We start from the raw sequence: 26,096 nt of genomic DNA, 5'->3' as shown, positions 1-26,096 counted from the left end.
AAGACAAATAACCCCATTAAAATGGGCAAAAGTCATGAACAGAAGTAATCTAAGTGGCCAACAGGCATATGAAAAAATTCTCATAATCAATAATTATCAAAGACATGCAAAAGAAAACAACAATAAGGTACCATCTCACACCAATTAGAATGACTATTATTAAGAAGAAGAAAACAACAGATATTGGTATGGCTGAGGAGAAAATTAAATGTTTGTACACCGTTGGTGGGAATTTAAATTAGTTTAACCACTATGGAAAGAAGTTTGGATATTTCTCAAAACAAAATTTCCATTTGCCCCAGCAATCTCATTACTGGATAAATATTCAAAAGAAAACAAATTGTTGTACCAAAAACACGCATGCACTTGCTTGTTCATCACAACCCTATTCACAGTAACAAAGTAATGGAATCAACCTAGGTGTCCATCAGTAATTGACAGAATAAAGCAAATGTGGTGCATACGTACCATGGAATACTATATAGCCACAAAAAATAACAAAATCATGTTCTTTGTAACAATGGATGCATCTGGAGATAATTCCTTGAAGTGAAATAACGCAGGCACAGAAAACCAAATACTGCATGTTCTCATGTATAAGTTGGAACCCAACATTGGGTAGTCATGGACATAAAGATTATAAAAAGAGACACTAGAATAAAGGGGAATGGGTTGAAAACTAACTATTGGATACTATGTTCAGTACCTGGGTAACAGGATCATTTATACCCCAAACCTCAGCAACACGTAATATAACCAGGTAACAAACCTGTACATGTACCTGGAAACACAAATCCAAAATAAAAGTTAAAAAAGGAAGAAAAAGAAATAAATAATTTTTAAACAGAAAAATAAATAAAAAATAAAAATCAAACACACACACACCAAGCATATTTTCCATTGGGTAAAAATAAACTCAACTTAGTAGAAAAAAAAAAACCTCCCTGTCTTTCAAGGTAATATCTTTATAATATATAAAAATGCTCCTTGTAAAAATATAATCATTCCGGAATTAAAAAAATTAATCCACATTGTTGTAGACAAAGTAATAGGTTGGTTTGTACTACTCTGATTTAGAGTAGCCTATTATGTAAAATTAAAAATTAGAATAGCAAATACATATCTACTAGGTGGTATGGAAACATAAAAGGCTCAGAAATTTTCACTGCTTAAAACTTTATCACTTTAAATTTATAAATGGGAAATTACAGTGAAATTAACACACACATACAAATGAGAAAGTAGCATCCAACATTCTTATAAGCTAGTAGTTCTCAATAATATTTGTAAAAAACATTTGAAACGTTTGTTAATATTAGAGGTTCCCAAATTAAATCCCAACAAAGTCTGAGATAGTTTAACTAGGATGCTCCTAGAAGCCAACAAGATTATCAAACCCACTAGGTGATTCTAACATGGTTGGGACAAAAATCCCTCTAGAACGTAGTTGGTCTCAGGCTCCAACTGATTTTTTTATATGTGCTGTAATCTGGATGTTTATGCCCCTCCAAAATTCATATGTTGAAACCTAATCATCAGTGTAAAGGTATTAGGGAATAAGACACTTGAGAAGTAATTAGGTTATAATGGCAGAGCCCTCTTGAATGAGATTAGTGACTTTAGAGGTACTAGGCTGTTCTTTTCTAACTACTCAGTAAAATACAAACCTTTAATGACCAATGCTGAAATAGGTGTTCCTAAAAGCCATGTCTGTAAAGATCTTATATGTGATAATGGATAGGCTATCTGGTAAAAGTTGGCCATATAACTTGAATGTGAAGATTCGCAAAGAATCCTCTGTAAATGTGCATTGTGAAGAATCCTACACTATTTATTCATATACTTGAGAAAATTAAGAAATAGAAGACTCTAAATTTTCTTTACCCAAAAATTCCACACTAATAAAACTGATTTTTGTGCAATTTTTCTTCATGATTTGAAATGAAATTTTCTAATGACACATTATTTTGTTTGTCAGGTCTTCATCATTTTTTATTCTTTGCTTTCTTGCTTAACTTTTGAACTTTGGGGACTTTTAGAAATTATCATCATACTCAGCATGAAGAAAGTGCATAGAAAAGAAAGAAAATCTTAAATTAGCTAACATTGCTGTGTTTTTGAAGATGAGGTACATTTTACAATTTTCTACATATGGTGGAATATGCATCTGTGCCTTCTCCTTAACCAAGAGTTACATCAATTACACACAAAATTACATTGAAATAAAAATGCAGCAAAAATTAATCAGAGAAGTTGAACTGTGTCAGAGATGGATGTAACTTCCTTCAAATTATATTGATAAAATACCTAAACTTGAGTCCACTGAAATCATGCAGACCAAGTCATTAGGAAGGTTGCTTCCTCTGTGTTGTACCTCACATTAATAGACTGCCAACCACAGCTTCCATGAAATACCTGAGATTGGATAATTAATAAAGAAAAGAGGTTTAATTGACTCACAGTTCTGCATGGCTGGGGAGGCCTCAGGAAACAATCATGGTGGAAGGCACCTCTTCACAGGGCAGTAGGAGAGATAATGAATGCTGAGGGAAGGGGGAAGCCCCTTATAAAACCATCAGATCTCATGAGAACTCGCTATCATGAGAACAACATGGGGAAAACTGCCCCCATGATCCAATTGCTTCCCACTGGGTCCCTCCCATGACATGTGGGGATTATGGGAACTAAAATTCAAAATGATATTTGGGTGGGGCACAGCCAATCCATATCAACTACTATACTCACCAATCTCACTAAAACATAAAATAGGGCATGAGTATCTGAATTAAGTGCCCTTGGGTTTCTGCGTTTAATTTTCTCTTCAAGTGTGTTGAACTAAACCACAACCTGTATGGAGCTTTGAAATATTGTTATCATTTGAAATATAATTGAATATATAAATATTTTATATGCAAATTAGATAAATCTATATGTGATTGAAAATGTTATATGATTATGACATGTCTTTCAATTTACTAATATGGTGAAAAATTAAAACTGAGAATATTTAGTGCTTTTTATATTTTTAACCTTTATGTGTACATAGTAGGTATATATATTTATGGGGTACATGAGATATTTTGATACAGGCATACAATGCAATATGTAATAATCACATCAAGATAAATGGGGTATCCATCACCTCAAGCATTCATTATTTCTTGGTGTTACACACATTCCAATTGTACTCCTTCAGTTATTCTGTAATGTACAACAAAGTATTGCTGACTGTAGTCACTCTCTTCTGCTGACAAATACTAGCACTTATGCATTTTGTCTAATTATTTTTGTACCGACTGTGTCAGGCTGTTCTTGCATTGCTGTAAAGAAATACCTGAGACTGAGTAATTTACAAAGAAAAGAGGTTTGGTTGGCTCAGGTTTCTGCAGGCTTTATAGGAAACTCAACTTTTGGTGAAGCCTCAGGGAGCTTTCAATTATGGCAGAAGATGAAGGAGGAACAGGAATGTCATAGAGCAAAAGCAGGAGCAAACAAGAAAGAGCCTTTGGGGAAAGTTTCACACAGTATTAAATGACCAGATCTCATGTGAACTCAGAGAAAAAGCTCACTTATCACAAAGGGGATGGCTGAAACCATTGATGAGAAATTTCCCCCATGATCCAAACACCTCCCACCAATCCCCACCTCCAACATTGGGGATTCAATTTCAACATAAAATTTGGACGGGAACAAATATCCAAACTATATCACCACTAACCATCCCTGTTTCCACACATCCTCACTACCCTTCTCAGCCACTGATAACCATCATTCTACTCTTTATCTATATGAGTTAGTTTTAATTTTTAGCTTCCACACATGAATAAGAACATTTGAAGTTTGTCTTTCCGTGCCTAGACTATATCACTTTACACAATGTCCTCCAATTCCATCTGTGTTGTTGCAAATGACAGGATCTCATCCTTTTTAGGGCTGGATAATATTCCATTGTGTATATGTACCACATTTTCTTTATCCATTTATTTGTTGATGGACACTTAGATGGATTTCAAATCTTGGCTATTGTGAGTAGTGTTGCAATAAACATGGAAATGCACATATGTCTTCTTATACTGATTAGGTTTCTTTTAGTTATATACCTAGCAGTGGGATTGCTAGATCATATGACAGTTTTATTTGTAGTTTTTTGAGTAACCTCCATACTGACTACGTAGTAGCTGGACTACTTTATATTCCTACCAACAGCATATGAGGGTTCTGTTTCTGTGCATCCTAACCAGCATTCATTATTACATGTCTTTTGGATGAAAGCTCTTTTAATTGGGGTGAGATAATATCTCCTTGTAGTTTTAATTTGCATTTCTCTGAAGATCAATGATATTGAGCACCGTTTCATATCTGTTTTCCATTTGTATGGCCTTTGGAAAATGTCTATTCATATTTTTCAACCATTTTTTATCAGATTATTAGATTTTTTTGATTGAGTTGTTTGAGTTCCTTATATATTCTAGTTATTAATCCCCTGCCAAATAGACAGTTTGCAAACATTTTCTCCCATGCTGTGAATTGTTTCTTCATTTTTATGATTGTTTCCTTTGCTGAGCAGGTTTTTAACTTGATGTGATTATATTTGTCCTTTTTTTTTCGTGGGTTGCCTGTGCTTTTTGGGCATTACTCAAGAAATCTTTCTCCAGACAAATATCCTGGAGAGTTTCCTCAATGTTTTCTTTTAATAGTCTCATATTTTCAGGTCTGAGATTTAAGTCTAATTCATTTTGATTTGACTTTCATACATGGCAGGAAGTAGATGTCTAGTTTTATTCTTATGAATACAGATATCCAGTTTTTCCAGCACCATTTATTGAAGAGAGTGTCTTTTCTCCAGTGTATGCTCCTTGTACTTTTGTTGAAAATGAATTCACTGTAGATGTATAAATTTATTTCTGGGTTCTATATTCTGTTACATTAGTCTATGTGTCTCTTTTTATGTCAGCACCATGCTGTTTTGGTTACTATAGCTCTGTAGTATTATTTAAAGTCAGATAATGTGATTCCTCCATTTTTTTTTTTTTTCCTCAGGTGGCTGTGGCTATACTGAGTCTTTTGTGATTACATCTAAATTTTTGGATTTTTTCTATGTCTGTAAAGAATGTTGTTGGTATTTTGTATGGATTGCACTGAATCTGTAGATCCCTCTTTTATGGACATTTTAAGAATTACATCAATTCCTCCAATCCATGAACATGGACTATTTTTCCATTTTTTATGTCTTCCTCAATATTTTAAATAAATGTTGCATAGTTTTTATTGTAGAGATCTTTTACTTCTTTGGTTAAGTTTATTTATAGATATTTTATTTTACTTTATTTTATGTAGCTATTATAAATGGGATTACTTTCTTGATTTATTTTTCAGATTGCTTGCTCTTGGTGTATAGAAATGTTACTGATTTTTGTATATTGATTTTGTATTATGGAACTTTATTGAATTTGTTTATTAGTCCTAATTTTTTTGGTAGGGTCCTTAGGTTTTTCTAAATATAAGATTATATTATTTGCAACCAGGATAATTTGACTTCTTTCTTTCCAATTTCAATGCCTTTTATTTCTTTCTCTTTTCTAATTGCTCTAGCTGGGATTTCCAGGACGATGTTGAGTAACAGTAATGAAAGTGGGAATCTTTATCTTGTTCCAGATCTTGGAGAAAAGGGTTTGTTTTTTTTCCCCCATTCAGTATAATATTAGCTATGGGTTGGTAATATGTGACTTTTATTTTTTTTTTTTGAGATATGCTCCTTTTATTCCCAATTTTTGAGGGTTTTCATGATGAAGGGATGTTGAATTATATCATATATTTTTTCAGCATCAATTAGAATGATCATATTCTTTTTTTCCTTCATTCTGTTGATATGATGCATCACATTGATTGATTGGTGTATGTTGTACCATCCCTTGCATCTCTGGGATGAATTACAGTAGGTCATAATAAAGGATCTCTTTAATGTGTTTTGGAATTTGATTTGTTTGCATCGTGTTGAGAATTTTTCCATCAATATTCACTAAGGATTATTGGCATTTCATTTTATTTTTTTATGTATCTTTGTCTGTTTTTTTGTGTCAGAGTAATGCTGATCTCATAGAATGAGTTTGAATGTATTTGTCTACCTCTATTTTTATGAATAGTTTAAGTAGGATTGGTATTAGTTCTTTTTTAAATGTTTGATAGAATTCAGCAATGAAGCCATCAGGTCCTGGGCTTTGCTTTATTGGGAGACTTTTTATTATGGTTTTGATCTCACTACTTGCTATTGATATCTTCAGGTTTTTGAATTTCTTCGTGATTCAATCTTGTTAGGTTATATATGTCTAGGAGTTTATTTTCTTTAGGTTTTCCAATTTATTTGCATATAGTTAGATATTAAAGAGTTAGACATTTTTTTTCTAATCTTTTCAGTCTGGGCTTGTTTGTACATGTTCTTCTGGAGAAGGCTTTCCAAGTATTCCAAGGAAATTGAGTGTTGTGATCCAAGTCTTTGGTCACTGCAGTTGTATGTGCAATAGTGGACATCCCAAGCCCAGTAATGCTAGTTCCTGCAAACTCATAGAAGTTTCATTTTAGTGGTCTTGGGTGCATATTGTGAGAATTTCGTGGATTACCAGGTAATGTCTCTTGTTCTCTTCCCTTACTTTCCCTCAAACAAACAGAGCCTCTCTCTCTATGCTGAGCTGCCTGGAGTTGTGGGAAAGGCAATGCATGCACTCCCATTACCACCACCACTGGGACTATGCTGGGTCACACCTGAAGTCAGCACAGTACTGGGTCTCACCCAAGTCCTCTGTTGGCTATTTCCTGGCTATAATTGATGTTTATTCAATGTCCAACTGCTCTTTAATCAGGTTATAAAACCAGTCAAGACTGGGCTTTTCTCTTCAGATCAGCAGGTTCCCTTTTGGCACTGGGTGGATCGAGAAATGCTGTCCAGCAGCTGGGACAGGGACTGAGAGCTTTAGGTGCCTGCTTGGTGCTTTATTTAACTGTGGCTCAGCTGGTACCCAAGTTTCAAGACAAAGTCCTCTTTTCATTTCCTTCTCTTTTTCTTAAGCACAAGGAGTCTCTCCCTGTGGCCATCAAGGCTGGGAATGCACTGGGTCATGCCTAAAGCCAGCATACTACTGGGCCTAGAACTATGGCTTTCGTAGTGACGCCCAGAGAGTCTGTTAGGACACCTAGAAATGTAAAAGAGCTGTTGCCTTGTTGTGTAGTCTTTGATAAGGTACAGCAGTCAAGAAGGAGCCATGATATCAATGGTTTTGCCCTTCATGCCTGAAAACTGTCCCAAGATGGATTTGTGTCCTTTGGGTCTCTAGGGACATCCCTCTAGGACACAGCCCCCCGATGTATTTGTTGGAAACCTATGACCTGTTCTTTAACTCTCTTATATTTGCTCTATCTCCAGGCCTCACTTTTCTTTTGCTTTAGTGGTCCTCAGAATTGCACTTTTAATAAAGTATTAGCTCACAAGATTTTGCCCCAGTCTCTGCTTCCTAGGAACCCTGTGTAAGACATTCCTCTACTGGAAAATGCTCTTACTCTTTCATTTCCCAACTGAGAAGCACAACTTTACGGAGTTGTATTCTACCCACTGATTTCAGTAAAAGTAATAATTTGGTAATGCAATTATGCGACCTTAACAATGAGAATATTCCTCTTACAACTTCACAATAACCAGGAAGTAAGAGTCAAAAGTTATTACAATTAATGTATTTTTACTCAGGTCAAATATACAATATTGATTATATAAAATAGCGGTGTACTAGACATTTCCGTAGGACTACATGACTTTGTGCGAACTGAAAAAATGTACAAATATGTAAATATAGATAACTATCTTATATTAAGTAATCATTGAACAATTAAACATTAAATTTTGAGGTATTAGCTATAATTGTTGTAAGGATTAATGTAAAATAGAGATTATTTATCTCACTAGAAGTGACTTAAAAGGGGATGACATGGTACAAATCTTTGTAAATTAAGAGTCGAAAAGCAACCAGAATTAGAATAGTTGAATCCTACTGCCTCTAATAAGAGGCATGGCAAAGGAAGAATGGATGAAAATTAATAGAGAACAATTGCTTACTTGCCAAAATCATTTACATATGTAAAGTAACTGTGATTATTTAATTAAAATATTGAAATTTTACATTTTAATTCAGTATTACAGATAAGCTACAGTGTCCAGACCATTGTTTAATGTGATGTACAATTCCTTAACGATTCTGAAACACCTCAAATTGATTTATACTTAGCTCTGACATCAATTGCAATAATACCCTTAGATTGTTGCTTTTTATTCAAACATCCAATTAATTTTAAGAAATAAAAATATCTGACTATATTTTTTCATTAATAACAATTATACTACCAGTATGTGAGTCACTATTATATGTATTCATTCAAACTAATAATACCAAATCTTAACTTCTTAATTTCATAATACTCATATAAGATACTACTATTATTAAATGAAGAAACCATGGATTAAAAATTTTAATTTCTCTCCATATAAAAGACCAACATTAGCTTCTATTTTTAGATTTATTTAATTGCAAAGCCCAAGCATTTTATCAACATTCTATACAAACCAGAGGTCCAAATTATTTCAAACTATAAAATTCATAAACATGATAGAGATGAATGTTCTAAAATAAAATATGTAAGTATTTAAGTTATAGCAATAGTATAAATGAGTTGCAGATAAATCACAAAAAATATGAAAAGTTGCTCAAATTCACTAATAGATACCATTTTTAAGAAACAAACAAGGTACACACACTATTCACACATAAACAGACATGTGTGTATGGATAAAGGTGAAAATATATGCTCATATTTATACATGATTATAAGAGCATGAAGAGATTTGGACAGATGCTCACTAAGTTATTACTACAGTTTTGAACACCACACTTTCCAGCTCTTTTAGTTAGCAACTTGAGCTTCTTTAGTTTTCCTCCTACTAACTCTGAATTCTTTGGTCCTTGTCTGTATTCATTCTCTATCTTCACTCACTCTGTAAGTGACCTAATTAATTACTACAACTTTAAATACTACCTTTAATACAATGATGGTTAAATATATTTATTTTCATTATTTTTCTTTTAGAGTACTCAAAAGCTGATTTATTGAGATCCTGATTAGTTTGAAGTAACTAGAATCTTGATCAAGTAAGTGTAACAATAATAGTAATAGTCAAAATAAAACAACAATCATAGTTTCTTTTATATTAACAGTATTATGTAGACAATATAGGGACTATTCAAGAGAAATCTTCGTGCTAACAGATATACAGAGAGATCTAGATAGCTTAATATCGTGAAACTTGAAGATTTCTCAATGACATAAAAACCTATAGTTTTTCCAAGAAACACCATTCCCCAAAAATTTAATTTGTAAAATGTGAATCCTGTCTTTCTACTAATTTAGCATATTTTTGAAAAATTTCCTTATTTTTTTTGGTTTCTCTGATTTATTAGCCTTACTGCAATTATAAAGGAACCCTGGAATTTTGCTTTAAGCAAATGTCATCTATTTATCTATGAGAAAATGAGTGAAATGAATGAAAAACTATGTTAAAGATAAGGGGAAACCAAGTGTTTTGTTTTAAAAGTCAAATGTGGAATGACTAAAGTATACAAGTTTTAATATAAAGTAGAAATTTAATATGTGCTCCTTCAACGTGATCTGTATAAGTTTTTTTGCCATAAAATTCTGTCTACTTAGAGAAAAAAATAAATATTTATTCTGAAATAAAATAAAATATGCAAATACTCCTTGCAAAATTGAAGTGAAAATTATTAGAGTATTTTAATTTTTTAATTTTTTTTGAGACACAGTCTTGCTCTGAGGCACAGGCTGGAGTACAGTGCCACAATCATAGCCCACTGCATCTCATCCTCCCGGGTGCAAGTAATTCTCCCCGACACTCAGCTAATTTTTTATTTTTATTTTTTTCTGGGAACAGGGTCTCACTATGTTGCCCAAGCTGATTTTAAACTCTTGAGCTTGGACAGTTCTCCCATCTTGGCCTCCTAAAGTGCTGGGCTTATAGGCATGAGCCACTGAGTCAAATCTGTTAGAGTATTTTAAAATGTAAAAATAATTTCCTTTTCTTTTTCTTGTGATTGATATTTATCGAACTACTAAATGTTACTTTTCACAGAGAAAAGTTATGACCATATACTATCAGATTTCTAAAACCAGTTTTAATAAATACTTCCATTTAGATTTTCTTAGAAGTTTTTTCTTAAATAACAGTTGAATAGAATAATTCCTTTCTGTAATATCGCCAACATTACATTGCACCCTAGGAGCAAATCATGAATGCTAATAGATGACTATTGAAAAATACTGGTATTATTGGTGGGGTTCCTTAATTTTTCTGGGCCAGTTGTATTCCCCCCCAAGAAAAAAAACAGGTTCCCCCCAGTATAGCAAGACATCATCTTCACTTCATATTGTTATAGTGAAGATTAAATTAATTAATACCTGTGAAGCATTTAGGACAGTGTCTGAAAAATTACTCCTTTAGGTCACTTATTACCTCAAATATGACTTGTCTCACAGTTCTCTGCCCCCTCGTGGCTGCCCCTCTTTCTAACAGCACTTTCTAAGTCTTACTTCCAAGTCACTATCTATTATTTTCTTGTAATTTCTAGTAATATTTACTAATACTCTAAGCTATCAACTTGCCTGGACTCTTAAGATGCATTTCTACCAGGTCTCCAGGATCCTCTTCTTGTTCTAGAACAAATATCGCTGAGAGCTTGAGAATGAGAAGAGAGAAGTAACCATTATATTTGAAAACATAAAAGTGTTTGATATTCTGGCAAAAATTGTTACAGTGTAATTGACCACACACAAAAAAATTAGGTAGCTTAATAGTGAAATATATTTATATTTTATCAAATAAGCAGTATGAATTTAAATTGTATTCTGAGAATGAAAGGGAATATGGAAAGAAGGAAAGCTGAAGTGTTAATTGCCTCCTATCTTTTAGGTCTGGTGGAGTTTGTTGTCTCTTGACGCAAAGTCACAAGTCTTTAGTGGCCCTTTCCGTATGTGTACCACTCACATTATGATAATCATTTCTACTCTACTCTTTGTTCCTTCAGACTCAGGAGTGAGAAGTGCTACAGCTCTCACTAATCCTGGCACATGGCACTGTCCTTTGTTGGTTTTCTTAAACTCAAACTCTCACAAATTGTTGATTGTGAATGTGCCATTTTTTCTTCCAGGACCCTGACTAATATAAGATGATTTTTAAAAACTGGAATCTCAGTGGATTCGTCTCAACATGGCCAGATGGATGATTCTTCCAGAGACTAATGAACTTGGTAGAATTTCGGATAACATTTGGTTGTCAAAAAAAAAAAAGCGTAAAAAGTAATAGACCATAACTGAGATGGGTGGGGCTTATTCTAGATAAGATAGTCAAGGACTGACGTATGGAAAGAAGGCTACCTTCTGTGAAGGCATCAGCCATTGAGGCTGCTACTTCTTTAGCATCTGGAGCAAAATATTCCAGGCAAAGGGAATAAGAAGTGACTCTAAAATAATCAATAATATGGAAATTGTACAGCAGAAGTTGAAAGATTAGAGAGGCAGAAGTTCAGTGAGAAAAAAAAAAGTAGAATAGATAAGGTCAAAGGCTTAAGCCATAGCATATCAGACAGGCTAATGTTGACCATTAAAGAAAGTTCCAAATTCTAAGAGTAATAGGAGGCTATTAGATGTATTTAATTAAGAAAGGATGTGCACTGATGAGCATCTTAAACAGATAGCTTGCTGCTATTTAGAGAACAGATTGCAAGAGGGAAAGACCAGCAGTACAAATATTGGCTAGTCTGCTACTTCTATAGTACAAGTGAAGGATGATGATAAAAAGAGGACATTCGTGGTGGAGTAGGGGTTTTTTAATTTTATTTTGATGATGGAGCTATAAGAGTTTCTGATGATAATATATGTGTGGTTAGAAAATAAAGGCTTAATCAACTGGGCACATGATGATCCCATTTCCAGAAATAGGAAAGATTGGGGGAAAATAGATCTGATGGGAGGAAAAAAAATCAGAAGTTATATTTCAGTTATGTTAATTTTTATGTTAATTTGGTTATGATAAGTTTTACTAAATCAGACAAGAATAGAAGGAATCAATGATGTGTCTTTGCTACATCTGAAAGAACTGATTGGCATAGAAACTAGAAGAGATTCCAGAAGAAATCTATTTAGGGAATCTTAAATGGACTACAGTTAAGACTAAAAAAAAATCTGTATTTCAGTTGATGGAAACTGTGCATCCCTCCAGCAATTCTGGAAACCACACGGAGCACGTTGCCTACTGTACATAATTCTGGTTTAAGAGGGCCAGAGAGGTGGGAGTGGTGTGGAGCAGGTAGAGTAAGAATCACTGCAGCTTCCTATTAATAATAAAAATGTGCAAGACAATAAACATGGCTGCTATACCAAAGAAAAGCGGATTTCTACTCAGAAGAAAATTCTCTGAGTGACTGCCTGTATCTGTACCTCTTTCCTATAACCCTATAGCCTTCCAACTTACTGAACTACAATATAAAACTATAGGAAACAATCAGCTTTACTATAAAGCTATAGTAAAGTTTTGTTCAGTTTTTCTCTGAATTCATAGAAGGCTATTGATTCAGAATCCATAGCCACGCCTGTCGCATCATTTTGCCTGTTTTCATTTAGAATCTTTCCCTACAAATTTCAGAAGTGTCCTTAGTGTTTTAAATACTGTTCTTTGCACCTTATGTTTCAAGTATTAAGCACTTTTCTCACCTGCACTTCCGAGCTGAATTCACCAGCTGGACGCCATTCCAGTCCACTTATAACCCAGGCTTAGAATACCCTCATATTCAGGGAAAGGGCAGTTGTAATGTAACCTGTGACTCTCACCTTCGATGATTTTGTGATCTGTGCTACTGCCTGTAGCCTAGTATGCATTATAACTAAGCTGCTAAGCTATATTCTGTTGGTTTTTACTCCTACCAATAAAGTTGACTATGTATTTCCAGTAAAGAAAAAGTTCATTTTAAAATCCACACACTAGCCGACTGGGTGCAGTGGCTCACGCCTGTAATCCCAGTACTTTGGGAGGCCAAGGCGGGCGGATCACGAGGTCAAGAGATCGAGACCATCCTGGCTAAAATGGTGAAACCCCGTCTCTACTAAAAATACAAAAAAAAAAAAAAATTAGCTGGGCATGGTGATGGATGCCTGTAGTCCCAGCTACTCTGGAGGCTGAGGCAGGAGAATAGCGTGAACCCAGGAGGCAGAGCTTGCAGTGAGCCAAGATCGTGCCACTGCACTCCAGCCTGAGCGACAGAGCGAGACTCCATCTCAAAAAATAAAATAAAATAAAATCCACACACTAAACATCTCTGTTCTCTGTGGAAAGACACAATTTCAGCATCAATTAAAATATAACTTTATGTAGGTAACATATTTGATCTTAGTGATGTGTTTCTCTTAATTTCAGACAGTGACAAGACCCAAGATTTGTTTTACTCTAAAGTGAGAAATTATCCTCAACAAAAAAACATTTCACAGTGAGAATCAGAAGAATATTTGCATCAGGCAACTCTGGGTGCTAGATATTTATTTTTTCTTTTTCACATGAACTATAAAAACTTACCACAAAAGATTGATCTCCATAACTGCTTATACTCTAGGTATGTGAACATAAGCACAAACCCAAAGGTCATTATCCAGTCACAGTTTGGTATTTTATCAACATCATGGCAAAGGATGTTGTTCATAAGAATCTGAATCTTATGCTTCCATTTTCCAGAATTATTATACATTGCACTGTTCTTGCTAATACTCCAAAGACATGTAGAAAATAGAAAGGTAAGTTTGCAGGGGGAAAAAAGAACAATGGAATGAAGAAGCAAACAGGGAGTTAAAATAACTCCCTGGAATAGTAGAATCAGGAAAGCAAAGGTAAAGCATTAAAGACTAAGGACTGCATGACTCCTAAGGGGAAAATGCATTCTTTTATTTTGCACTGAGATTAAATTTGCTGATTTTTTTCATACTGTGTGTTCTTTCTCTCCCAATCCTCACAAAATATTTCAGGGTGACCAACTGCTCTTTTGTGTTACATTTTAAACAGGTAGATGACTTTCACATGTAGGCAAAGTTGATTCTAGGAATTATTGTGAGGTAAGAGAAATGTGTTTGAGACAAGGTGTGGTCTCTTCTTCTTAAGTTTTCCTCCCTGCATGTTTTTATTTCATCCTAACCCAGAGTCCTTAAATTCTCCAGCATCAATCTTAATGCACAATTTACTTAACGCTTTTGAGTAGAGACACATGGGGAGCCCATAAACTTAAATATGAAATGTGAAATCAGATATGTGATTTCTGTGTAAATGTGTCTCTTGCATCTGCTGTGGGTCTATATTTTACTGGACACTCCAGATGCTGTATCTTTGGATCCACAACTGCATTCCCACTAAGATCATACTTTCCTCAGATTTCCCCAAGTCAATGACTCAGTATAATGTGAACACACAGTGGATTCATTACTGGGAGATATGAGAGTTTTCCAACAGGATACCGTGGCTCAAGTACTCCTTTTCTGGAACCCAAACCTCTGTTGGAATCATGCTACATCAGAGAATCTTCCTCTTAATCCATTTTTTCATCCCTATCTCCTTCTATGTGTATCAGCCCAGCATTATAATATAAAGAATCTACTGTTCTTTTCTTGCTTCTCCCTACAATAAATATCTTGAATGTCTAATTCTTTCTTGCTGTCTGCCACTCGGTGGTCCTAAACAAATGCAAATGATACCAATATATTTAAGAAAAAAGATGGAAAAATGAAGAAATGGGTGTTATTCATTGGCGGAAAAAGTAGACATTATCTTTAATGGTAGGAGGATCACCAATAGAGGATGATACAAGATGGCATCTTAACTGCCAAGGGTTTATCTTGCAGATACTTGGGGGAATGGTGGAAGTCCTCACCTCTTCAGGTGCAATGATTCAGGCATTTTACATATCTGAGGGCTGACAAGTCATAACAAGATAGCCATACTGGCTGTTTGCTGCTAATTTGAATGAACTCATTGAAGAGGGTAGGACAATCTGATAGTGTTGCAGACCTTCAAATACATTTTTATGCTCAGCCAAACAAGATCTGTTATGGAAAAGTCAGGCCTTAGTTATGAAAACCTTACCATAACACATAATCTGGGGACATCCGTACGTAACTCCTGAGGATATTGGCTTTGCAAATTTGCTTGAACCCTCAGAGCTTGAAGATGTACCCCATCAGTCCCTATTAGGCCCTAACAGTACATTGTACAGAAGAGGGCTTTTTATCACTAGGAAATAATTGCTTTCCTCAGAAGCTGCACCAAACAAAATTGGAATTAATTCCAGTATACCCTGGCTAGGAGCATGCTGAGGCTGATAAAGGAAGAAATAAATTATAAACAAAAGGAGAAGTTGGAATTAGATATCATGTGCTGGCAAAGGCCAAGGAAGTTATTCTCAGATTGGATTTTTCGTGTTTAATCAGGGGACCAGAATTTCAAACTTGACAAGTAAGAAGTAATAAGTAATTGACCAGGGGACAATTTATCAAAGCAGAAACTCCAAAGATTGAGACAAACTTACAACCAGGTGAGTCTTAGAAGCTGAGTGCAGTAGTACTGTCCAAGGTGCTCTGGCAGACAAGGAAGAAAAATAGAAACCCAAAGAAGTGGTCATGTAAAAAATGTTTATAATGCAAGGCAAAAAAAACAAAAACAAAAACGCCAGATGAATATATGTTTACGGGATAGGCTCTAAGGACACACCCTTTACTAGCACTATCAGGAATACACTTAGAAGCAGGATATCGACATCCTTAAGAAGTTCAGCAGCGACTGCTTGCTGCAGGTTCAGTTTGAAGAGAAACAGTGATAAAATGAGGCTCACTAAAAGCCATTGAGATTAATGGACCCTAAACTAATAGAGGCCAGGTGGCAACATATAATGTCTAAAACATGAGAGGTCAAAACTATTGTAATAGCCAGTACAACTGGAGGAAATTGATGAGACATTACTCCTGCGAAGTTGTAGAGATGGTTGATTTAGCATCCCTGGACAAAGTAGATTGCAGTCAACAAGAGTGCTACTGAGCATATACAATCAAATAAGGATGAGAATTAAGGAGCAGGAAACTGAGGGCTGTTATCCCAATAAAAAGCCCCAATCATTTGTAGAGCTTGTAGACCTTGACCTCACCATTTTTAGATCTGGATCCCAGTGACTAAAAAGGAGGTTATATCTCTGGAAGGAAGAACCCTGTAACACCATGACAAGTACATACAGAAAATGGCTTTATCCACCTACTTCAGGGATTGAATGCCGAAAACAAAATACCCAGACATTTCAAGAACTATGTATATAGAGTAAGAGTTGATGCTGATATCCTGAGTCTCACAATATCATCATGCCTCCTGTTAAAATGGAAACTAGAGGGGGAAAACTAAAATAAATTCCTATCTGAGGTGTTTCATGTGAAATCACGGGTATTTTAGAACTACCAATGGCTTTGAAGTATGTATTTGACTATACTGAGAAATTGAAGTAATCTGAACATTGACTCAGGGTTGAGTTGTCATAGTAGGGAAGGTTAAATAGAAACCTCTGAAATGTCCAGGAGAAAAATTGTTGGCAACCTACCTCAAGCTTAACCACGTAGTAACCACAATTTCAGCTGTTGTGCCAGATACTTTTTGTTATGCAGTAATTGATTTAGGGAGTACTTTCTTTTCCATTCTAATCATAAAAGAAGATCAGAGACAGTTTATGTAGGAATGGACAAGAATATTCATTTTCAGCTCTGCCTCAGTCATATTAACTCCAATGGTAACTGTTGTAATGCGAGTGACAGACAGACACAAATGCACGCATGTAGTACGAACACTCCAATATTACTGAATTGTGACACTGTACCAGTAATATTCTCTTTACAAATTTGACTTAACGGTATAAGTTGCAACAGGCTATGATGGTAACATGAAGAAAATAATGTGATATATTCAATTTTGTAGACATTATAAATGATCTATTTATGGCACTGGTGATATATATGTTGCCAACATGTTGACAGTAACTCATTATTTTTTATTTAATCCTGCTTTATTCTGATTTTTTTCTTACATTTTTTGTTTTGGTTTGTTTGTTCATTTCCTTTTTTCTTTTTTAACTGAAGATTCAAGGAGGGTAATATAGCTCAAATTATACAGTTCCGTGTTAATGTAAAAACGAAATTCTTTCTGAGAAAAGAGTATTAAAAAAAATTTTCACCCCAACCCCTGGTAAAGTACATAGTAGGTACAACTAATGTTGGATTAAACCTTACCATAGGAATAGTTTAAAAAAAAAGAGAGAGAGAGAGAGAGTGCGTAGAAGTTAAAGGAATGTTTGAGTATATGGCAGTTGAGGTTTTCATAACTTTATATTACTAAAATATTTTAATCTATGAAAATATGTTAATTTTAACTATTTATTTTGTAACTGAGAATGATTTTGTACAAGATTGAAGTATAACTGCTTTTGTCAATATGTGAATTCTGGTTAAAACATTAAGATATCTCTTCAATGGAATTAAGTTTCAGATATCATTTTGAAATTTAGGTAGATTCTATCATTATAAAAATCGTAGTTATTAAAGATGAACAAGGGAGATTACAGAAAACCATCTATTCTGTGCAACAACACAGGGTTTACTTTTTTGTCTCTCTGAACATCAAGGAATGAAATGAAACTGACCAGAAATCTTCATCCAATCCAGATAAAGTTCAGTGGAACAATGACTTGGAAGGTTATTAAGCAAAACAATGCACTTTGTTAAATCTTATGAAGTATTAGATTCACTCGTGTGATCTCAAACCAATCTGAGGGTGTTAGAAGAATATCTGGTCCCAGGGATCCTCCAAAATAGGCAGTATAATCAAAGTTTATCTCATTAGACATGTATATTATGTTAAATATTATAATTTTATACCTTTTTGAATTCTCATAATCACCCTTAATACATATTATATTCCACTATTAATAATGATGAAATTGAGACTCAGAGAAGGAAAGTATTTTTCTAAAAAATCATCTAGTTATAAAATATTAGAACTATTAATTAATCCCTTCTTTGCTGACTCCACGCCACTTTCCCTTCTAATAGCTCATGCTCTCTGCAAGCAAAATAGAAAACAATACTTTTCAGATTTTAAAAAGATATTTATTTTCAATTAATCATTGAGGTTGACTTTGAAAATACTATTATGTAATATAATCTGAAATTTCATCAGAGATACATTCTTCAAATCTGTGAATTCAAACTTATGGAAATGTTTAGAGATAAATTTATAATGTCTAATATCTCTATCAAATATCACAATCTACAGTCATTTCATTTAGTGCTATAATTAAGATTTACCAATACATAATTTAAAAATTTAACACATTGGTAAAAGTAATGTCTATTGTAGTGATAGAAACTATAGCTTGGCTTTTGAGAAATGTTTTATTAGTGGGAAGTTTCACACAAAGTAGTTTTCTGAAATAGGCAATGCAGCAAAAAATATTCTGACTTTCCATGATTTAAAAAGAAATGCACTTGGTTTCATATTTTTTTTCACTAGTTTTATCACATTCTTACATGAATTGAGACAAATTACCTTTATTTCCTTAAAGAAGAAATGACTTTATTCTGTGCTACTGTTTATTTGTGTAACCCACCAGGATCTCTTAATTTAGCATAAGTGCGAGCAGTTCAGACATATATCCACTGTGATAAAGAAATTGACACTGAGATTGTCACTAAGATGCTCCAAGATTGATGATCCTTCTTAAACGTAAGGTATCATTATCAATTCAAGGTCACCCAAAAGGAAATCACTGAGCTGTCAAAAGTATCACACTGCTACTTTTCTCAAAAGAAACATTACCTACATTTTGCTCTGGCTAGTGAGTCATTTTCTGTATATAAAAATAAAACAAAGACTATATAATATAAAGAATTTTACAACAACTAAGCTCACTGATGATTCTTAAAGAAGAAATAATATCGCTTTTTTCTTCCTTCTACATTTAATCTGAAAACTCAAGATGGAGTACAATATTTTTTATTGTTCACTTTAGTTGGTATTGGGGCAATATTATATTGGAATATTTGATAATAAAATAAGACCTAATATGTAGTGTAGATGCTTTCTAAAAAAAATTCCTCACTGCAAGTACTTGCATGCATGTATTACATTTAATAAATTTTAAAATATGTAGATCGTTAAAAGAAATACAATGTAAAATGCACAAGATAGGTTTACAAAGTGATATTTTATGTGACTATATACGTATGTGTGTAGATATACACCTGTATTTGTGTATGTCTATGTGTGTGTTATTTGGAACAGATACTAAATTTTAAATTTTATCTAACTTTAATTATTTTTAGACAATAGAAATATATACACAATATAAATTGTATATATATGTGTCCATGTGTATATATATAAACACAATATAAATTGTGTATATATATATGCACACATGTATAGATTGTGTGTGTGTATGTGTGTGTGTGTTTGTGTGTGTGTGTCTGTGTAGAGACAGGGAGGGATTTTCCAAGTAGGATGGAGTTAAATTCATTCTAGGAAGAATTGGAAAAATTTGCAACGTAATACTATTGCTTCACCACACTGATTATTAATGTACTCAGAAAAGCTTACTTTCAGGTCATTTGTAGCCAAACTACTGAAAAACTTGAAGTGCAAAGAGAAAAAAAAATCTAAAGAATAAAGTTCAGTTTTAGGCAACTGCATAGAACTCTAATATTTCTATGAAATTACATTAAATGCATTAGTTTGAGTTAATCCATACCTGCTGATAAGTGCAACCATTTGGAATTTGGAATTTAATTTTGTACCTCAGAATATTGTTTTAATTATGAGGCAATTGTGTCTTTCATCAGCAGGAAATTTTTTGTGTTTTTGTTTTGAGACAGAGTCTAGCTCTGTCGCCAGGCTGGAGTGCAGTGGTGCAATCTCAGGCTCACTGCAACCTCCGCCTCCTGGGTTCAAATGATTCTCCTGCCTCAGCCTCCTGAGTAGCTGGGATTACGGGTGCCTGTCACCATGCCCGGCCAATTTTTGTATTTTTAGTAGAGGTGGGGTTTCACCGTGTTAGCCAGGATGGTCTCAATCTCCTGACCTCGTGATCCGCCAGCCTCAACCTTCCAAAGTGCTGGGATTACAGGAGTGAGCCACTGCACCTGGCCATCATCAGCAGGAGTTTTAAAAAATGTTCAATTTCCATTATTAATGCTGTCATTCAAGTATGCTAGGTTGTATTCTAGTGACTTGGACTTGCTGGACCTCCTTCATTTCTTTATACTTTACTTTATTTGAGAAGGTATTAGCTGTGGAAACACTTTTCATGCTACCAGATAGACTGAAGAACAGGTAGCACAACTGGATTCTTTAGGTGGAAGGCCATCTCAAAAATAATCTAATGATTTTAATCCTGTCATGTTTGCCAATTTTTAATTTAATCAGTACATGAAGGATGTTTTAATTGGAATTAAGAAAAATTGTTTTGTTAAAAATATCAAACTGGGGTTTTATTTATTTCATTCTTTCATTAAAATATTAAAAACTAATTTGTGAACCACCACTGTATATCAGGAAATTGAACAGGTACAGAGTACTCATTCTCCTAACAGAATAGGTTTCTGCACTTGTAAAGTCAAACTTGTTATTGAATCACATACACAAAATTCTAAGGAAACAAACAGAATTAACTACCCAATTTTTTAACCAACAAACTTTAATTATTGTAAGAGCAAAATCAAGGCAACTGTAACCCATTTGAGGAACAGAAAAATATCATTTACAGCATTACTGTCTGGTATTTCATTTATCATAACATATTTACCCAGATTTTGTAGTTAAATTTAAAAAATTATGAATCATACTTGTCATCTTAATAACACCTGGCTGTGTCTCAACTTACATTTACAGGATCCTCACCTTACATAGAGCCTCACCATCTCAATAACAATTCTGTGCCATATTCCATTTCACAGCAAGGAAATTAACACTATTAAAGGCAAGAGTTACTGTCTTAAGATACAACTCTTAATAAGAACTATACCAAAACCTGAAATCAGATCCACTGATACTTGATCTCATATGTTTTTGTACTGTAAGGGAAGATTTTACTAAGATTTATACAATGTGATATCTGTTGTTGCTTTATTAACTATATTCTATTTAAGTATATAGACCATGGATTCTTAAACTATAATACAAATGTGTTTGTATACCTAGAAATATTGTATACATGAGATTAAAATTTTTGAACCACTTACATTTAGGTATATGCATTTTAAGTGATTAAACTTTTGAATAAACGAGGACCTAATTGCAGATATTGAAATTGCTATTTTTCCAGCAAGGCATGGTGGCTCATGCCTGTAATCTGAGCACTTTGGGAGGTTCAGGCGGGTGGATCACTTGAGCCCAGGAGTTCGAGACCGGCCTGGGCAACATGGGAAACCTCGTCTCCACAAAAAGTACAAAAATTAACCGGGTGTGTGGTAAAGCATGCCTGTAGTCCCTGCCAGCTACTCAGGAGGCTGAGGCAGGAGGATTGCTTGAGCCTGGGGGGTAGAGGTTGCAGTGAGCCAAGATTACACCATTGCACTCCAGCCTGGGTGACATAGTGAGACTCTGTCTTCAAAAAAATTACTATTATTCTGAGAGTGGATGGTTTGTCAGTTGGAGTTTTTGGGAACATACCAACCTACTTCCCACTGGGGCTGAATAGATAAATCTTGTTTAACCTGTAACAATATGGTTCTTTCTCTTATCAATATTTGGTGTTTCTAATGAAATGTCTATCAAATGTCTATTTCTACTGTGGAGTATTGATAGCAAAACAAATAAATTCAGATGGTATTAGCACCAAAATCTACTTCTCAATATGTATGGATAAGTGTCCCAGGTGGTCTTCCTTCTCTCCTTCTTCTCCTCCTCCCCTGCCTCCTCTTCCACCTACTCCTTCTTCTTCTCATAAGAAATTCCAGAGATGCAGGATGAGTAAAAAGCTGCTGTAAGCAGGCTGAGTAGAGTCTGCTGATGATGTTTCGCACGGACAATGAACTTTGATTCTTATCGATTGCTTCTTGTCCATTCATCTCATCTCTCCTAAAACTCTGTATTCTTTTGTCATCTCTCCACTACTTTGTATTTTTTACACTGTATCTTTCTATTGGGATGTCCTTGTCTGAATTAAGAGTCATCCTCCTAACAGAAGAGAATTGAAAGATGACCTTCACAGGTCACTATTAGCCACAAGATACCATGGCATGCTGTCAGAAAATATGTAAAGTGAGAAAATATCACTTTATATTTTATATTTATAAATATATATTTATAAATATATATTTATAAATATATATTTTATATTTATAAAAAAGGAGGGCATCTTTAAATTTTGTTTTAATAGTATGTTTATCTCTCTATAAGATCTCTTTGATGTTTATTATTACTAAAGCCTCATACTGTTCTTATCTTAAAATCATCAATGAGATTATTATTGATATATATATACTAAGGATAAGATAAATGATTTCAAAAAATAGTGCTAATTCTTGTAGGTTTGGATTTGTGGTGATTGTCAGATGCCAAGTGCTTCCTCTTCAAATAAAATTTGTATTTTAGTCATTTATAAACATATATATGTATACATATGTGTATATATATGTATATATGTATACATATGTATATACATATATATATGTTTCCCTAATATAATATATAGGTTTGTTTAGTCCACATAAATGTCTTAGTTTTATTTTTCAAATAACAGTTAAGAGCCAGCATGCATGTATTTTTAATCTACTGGAGGTTAATTGTGATAGAATTAAAAGAAAGAAAAGCAGAGAGAAAAAGAAAGAATGAGCTTGTATGCAAATATAGCAATTTAAATAGTGTATTCTCTTTGCCATCTAGCACAACTGAGTATGTCTCCTTATGGATATGATATGGTAAAAGTTTTTCTGCTATTTCTTTAGCCAGTTTTAGTACCAAATTTGCACTCTCAACACTGATGTGGCTAGTGTTTGAAGGTAAAATATAAGGTCTTATTTCCTTGGCCCTCAAATACAAGGAAGCCAACAGCTTCATTTAGTACTCAACTAGAAAACATTGTGAGGAAAGTGGCTGTGTTAATTTAGTTAAGAATTGCTATTGCAGTGCCCAATGCAATGCCTTGTTAACAGGTTTCTGAAAACAAATTTTACTTCATGAGATACTTGCCTAATGTTGTGTATAGATAGCAATTCTATCAAAATACAACTCCATTTCTCCTTTGATGCATCTGAGTTGCTTTTCTGGAATTTTCATTTTGTTTCATTTAGACTGCAAGGCATTTGGAACAGAGGCTATGTTTTCTGTACCTTTATTACTTCTATAGCACGTAAGACTATTATGAACATGGTTTGTGGCTCAACAAAAACAAATAAAAACATATAAATTAATTTTTAAGTGAGTGGGTAGAGCTATTGACGGATTAAAATACTCACCTTGCAAATTCTTGAGAGGATACATAATATTTTATTTTTGCTAGAACAAAAGCAGGAATAATAATGGAACATTCTCAGTGAATTTAATTTATGTATCCCAATAGCCTACATTATAATTAGTTGCCTTTGTAAGTGCTACAATTAACTTCTTATTAAATGGAAAATATATTAAATATGTATTTCCTGAAGTTAAAACACTTCAAGTACATATTTAGTAAGGATATTTCTAATGCATACATATCATAATATTTCCTTAATACCACAACCTGGATTGTAGAAACAGCAACTTCAATGTTTAAATATACTAATAAATGCCCTTACCGGTGTCTTTCAAATTCTGTCTTTGTCTCCTCACTTAGCCCTTTGACTTTCATTTTGGCAGTGACTTCCGTCTATGGGGGTAATAATAAAATACCTACTACTATTTCCAAAACTATTAAACATATTACTGTACTGATGCTACTCCACAAGCTGGGGCTGGAGTAATGAAAACTGAGAAATCTAAGGACCCTATGCAAAATTATGTATGAGGTAATAGCAGGAAATCTGACCCTCCAAAATACCTCTTCAGTTGGGCATCAGCTATCACTACCCAAGCTCTTCAGCTGCCAGACGATTACCGTGGTGCCACTACAGTGTTCTTTGAATAATGATGTTTCTCTCATGCTAATAAAAATCATTTTATAATATTAACCTTGGAATGAATGAACAAACATCATTATTCATGTATATACGTATGCATTCATGTACATGATATGGACTGCATGGTCTGTCTGAAACACTTGCAAAATAATTTTTGAAATCAATTTTATAGATAGAAATTTCTTATCCTACTGTCATACTTTATAAAATTGTTTTAAATCAAAATTGTATAACTAATAATCTATTCCACTGACTGAAGTTAATATAATAAATTTTGTTTCAGTGATCCAATGAACACTATAAATATACCAAATTCTTGTGTGAAGTAAAATTCATCTCACCACATAACATTACATTATTAATATCGCACACAGTGTGAGACAATCTTAAAATAAGTCTAACATCTGGACTCATCCTTCCTTCCTTCGCTCGTTTCTCATGGTAAATTGCTTTCCTTCCTCTTCTAAACTCATTTCTCCCCATGAGTTTTTATGCCACCTGTCTCTTTGGAAACTTTATTTGGTAGAAAGGGGTAACCAAAAGTCTGTAATCCATGCCCTCTTTCTCTTTTGAATGGTAGCAAAAAAGAATGATCTCACTGAAATTTCCTTTTAAACAAGACTCCTTATTAAAACAACAACAACAACAACAACACTAATGATAGCTATTAGCAAAGGATAACAAAGAGTTCTTAATTTTGAAGTATTTTTAACAGAATTTAACTGTTTTCCAGGTTGTTTTTATGAGTAGGCATACCTAGTATTTTTTTCTGAAAGTTCTGTTCAATCCGTTGATGATTTCTTACTTTTTGAAAATATAGCTTTAGAAAAATAAATCTCTATATTGTTCATGATTTTTTTTTCATTTTATCTGTTGTCTTCTTCCGGAGCTTCTACCAAGTAATGTTGGACCTTCTTTATTTATTTTCACATTGCTTAATTTTTGCCTCATTTTTTATTTAACTCATATTTTATTGCCTTTTAAAATGCTGCTTCTGCTCCATTATCCTCTTCTGTTCTTCTGGGAATCAAAGTGTATATTGGCAAGAAATGTTCATATTGTTCCACATTTTGATTTCTCTGTTGTTTTCTCTTTCCTTTTTAAAATTTTTATTTGTGTGTGTGTGTGAGTGTGTGTGTGTGTGTGTGTAGTCTGAATCATTTCTATTGACTAACCTGTAACTTTAACTGATTCTCTACTCTGCTTTTTTTTTTTTTTTTTACTGATCTCATAAAACTGTTCAAGGAAATAACTATTGTCTATCTGCAGAGTGGTGCTACTAAATGGGACTTAGTTCACCTCTTTCCTTTGTAGCCTTGGCCCTTTTATCTGCTAAAAATTTGATTTTGTAGATAGTCTGAATTTTTCGTATTGATTTGGGTGAGAGGAATACTCTTGTGACTTCCTTTTGTTATGGTTGCTTACTTGTAGAAAAAAATAATAAAATTAAAAATGTAATATGTGATTACAATATAGAGATCATGAATAGACATGTACTGCATAGATGTCTTCATGCTAAATGAATAGATTCTTAGGATTAGAATTAAAATATCCAATGACAACTTTCCTTTTTTCCTTCCTTCCTTCCTCCGTTCCCTTTCTTTTCTTTTCTTTCTTTTCTTTCTTTCTTTCTTCCTTCCTTCCTTTCTTTTTTCTTTCTTTCTTCTTTCTTTCTTTTTCCTGTCTTTTTCTCTCTCTTTCTTTTTCTTTCTTTCTTTCTTTCCTTCCTTCCTTCTTTTCTTTCTTTCTCTCTCTTTCTCTTTCCTTTCTCCCTCCATCCTTCCTTCCTTCTTTCCTTCTTTTATTTTTTCTTTCTTTTTATTTAACTT

At 33.8% G+C, this 26,096-nt stretch overlaps 1 long non-coding RNA gene across 1 annotated transcript in view; it reads left to right on the top strand.

Annotated features, from left to right (window-relative positions):
• LOC130541426 (uncharacterized) overlaps positions 1 to 13,746 on the top strand; it is a 147,168-nt gene extending 133,422 nt beyond the window's left edge. The window contains exons 3-4 of the long non-coding RNA XR_008955482.2: positions 9,127 to 9,188; positions 11,259 to 13,746. This is a non-coding gene — a long non-coding RNA (uncharacterized LOC130541426). The remainder of the gene's footprint in view (positions 1 to 9,126; positions 9,189 to 11,258) is intronic.
• The last annotated feature ends 12,350 nt before the right edge of the window (positions 13,747 to 26,096 follow it).

The sequence above is a fragment of the Pan paniscus genome, chromosome 3 (genome assembly GCF_029289425.2).
Source record: "Pan paniscus chromosome 3, NHGRI_mPanPan1-v2.0_pri, whole genome shotgun sequence".
NCBI classification, from domain to species: Eukaryota; Metazoa; Chordata; class Mammalia; order Primates; family Hominidae; genus Pan; species Pan paniscus.
This window is presented reverse-complemented; position numbering and strand designations above follow the sequence as displayed.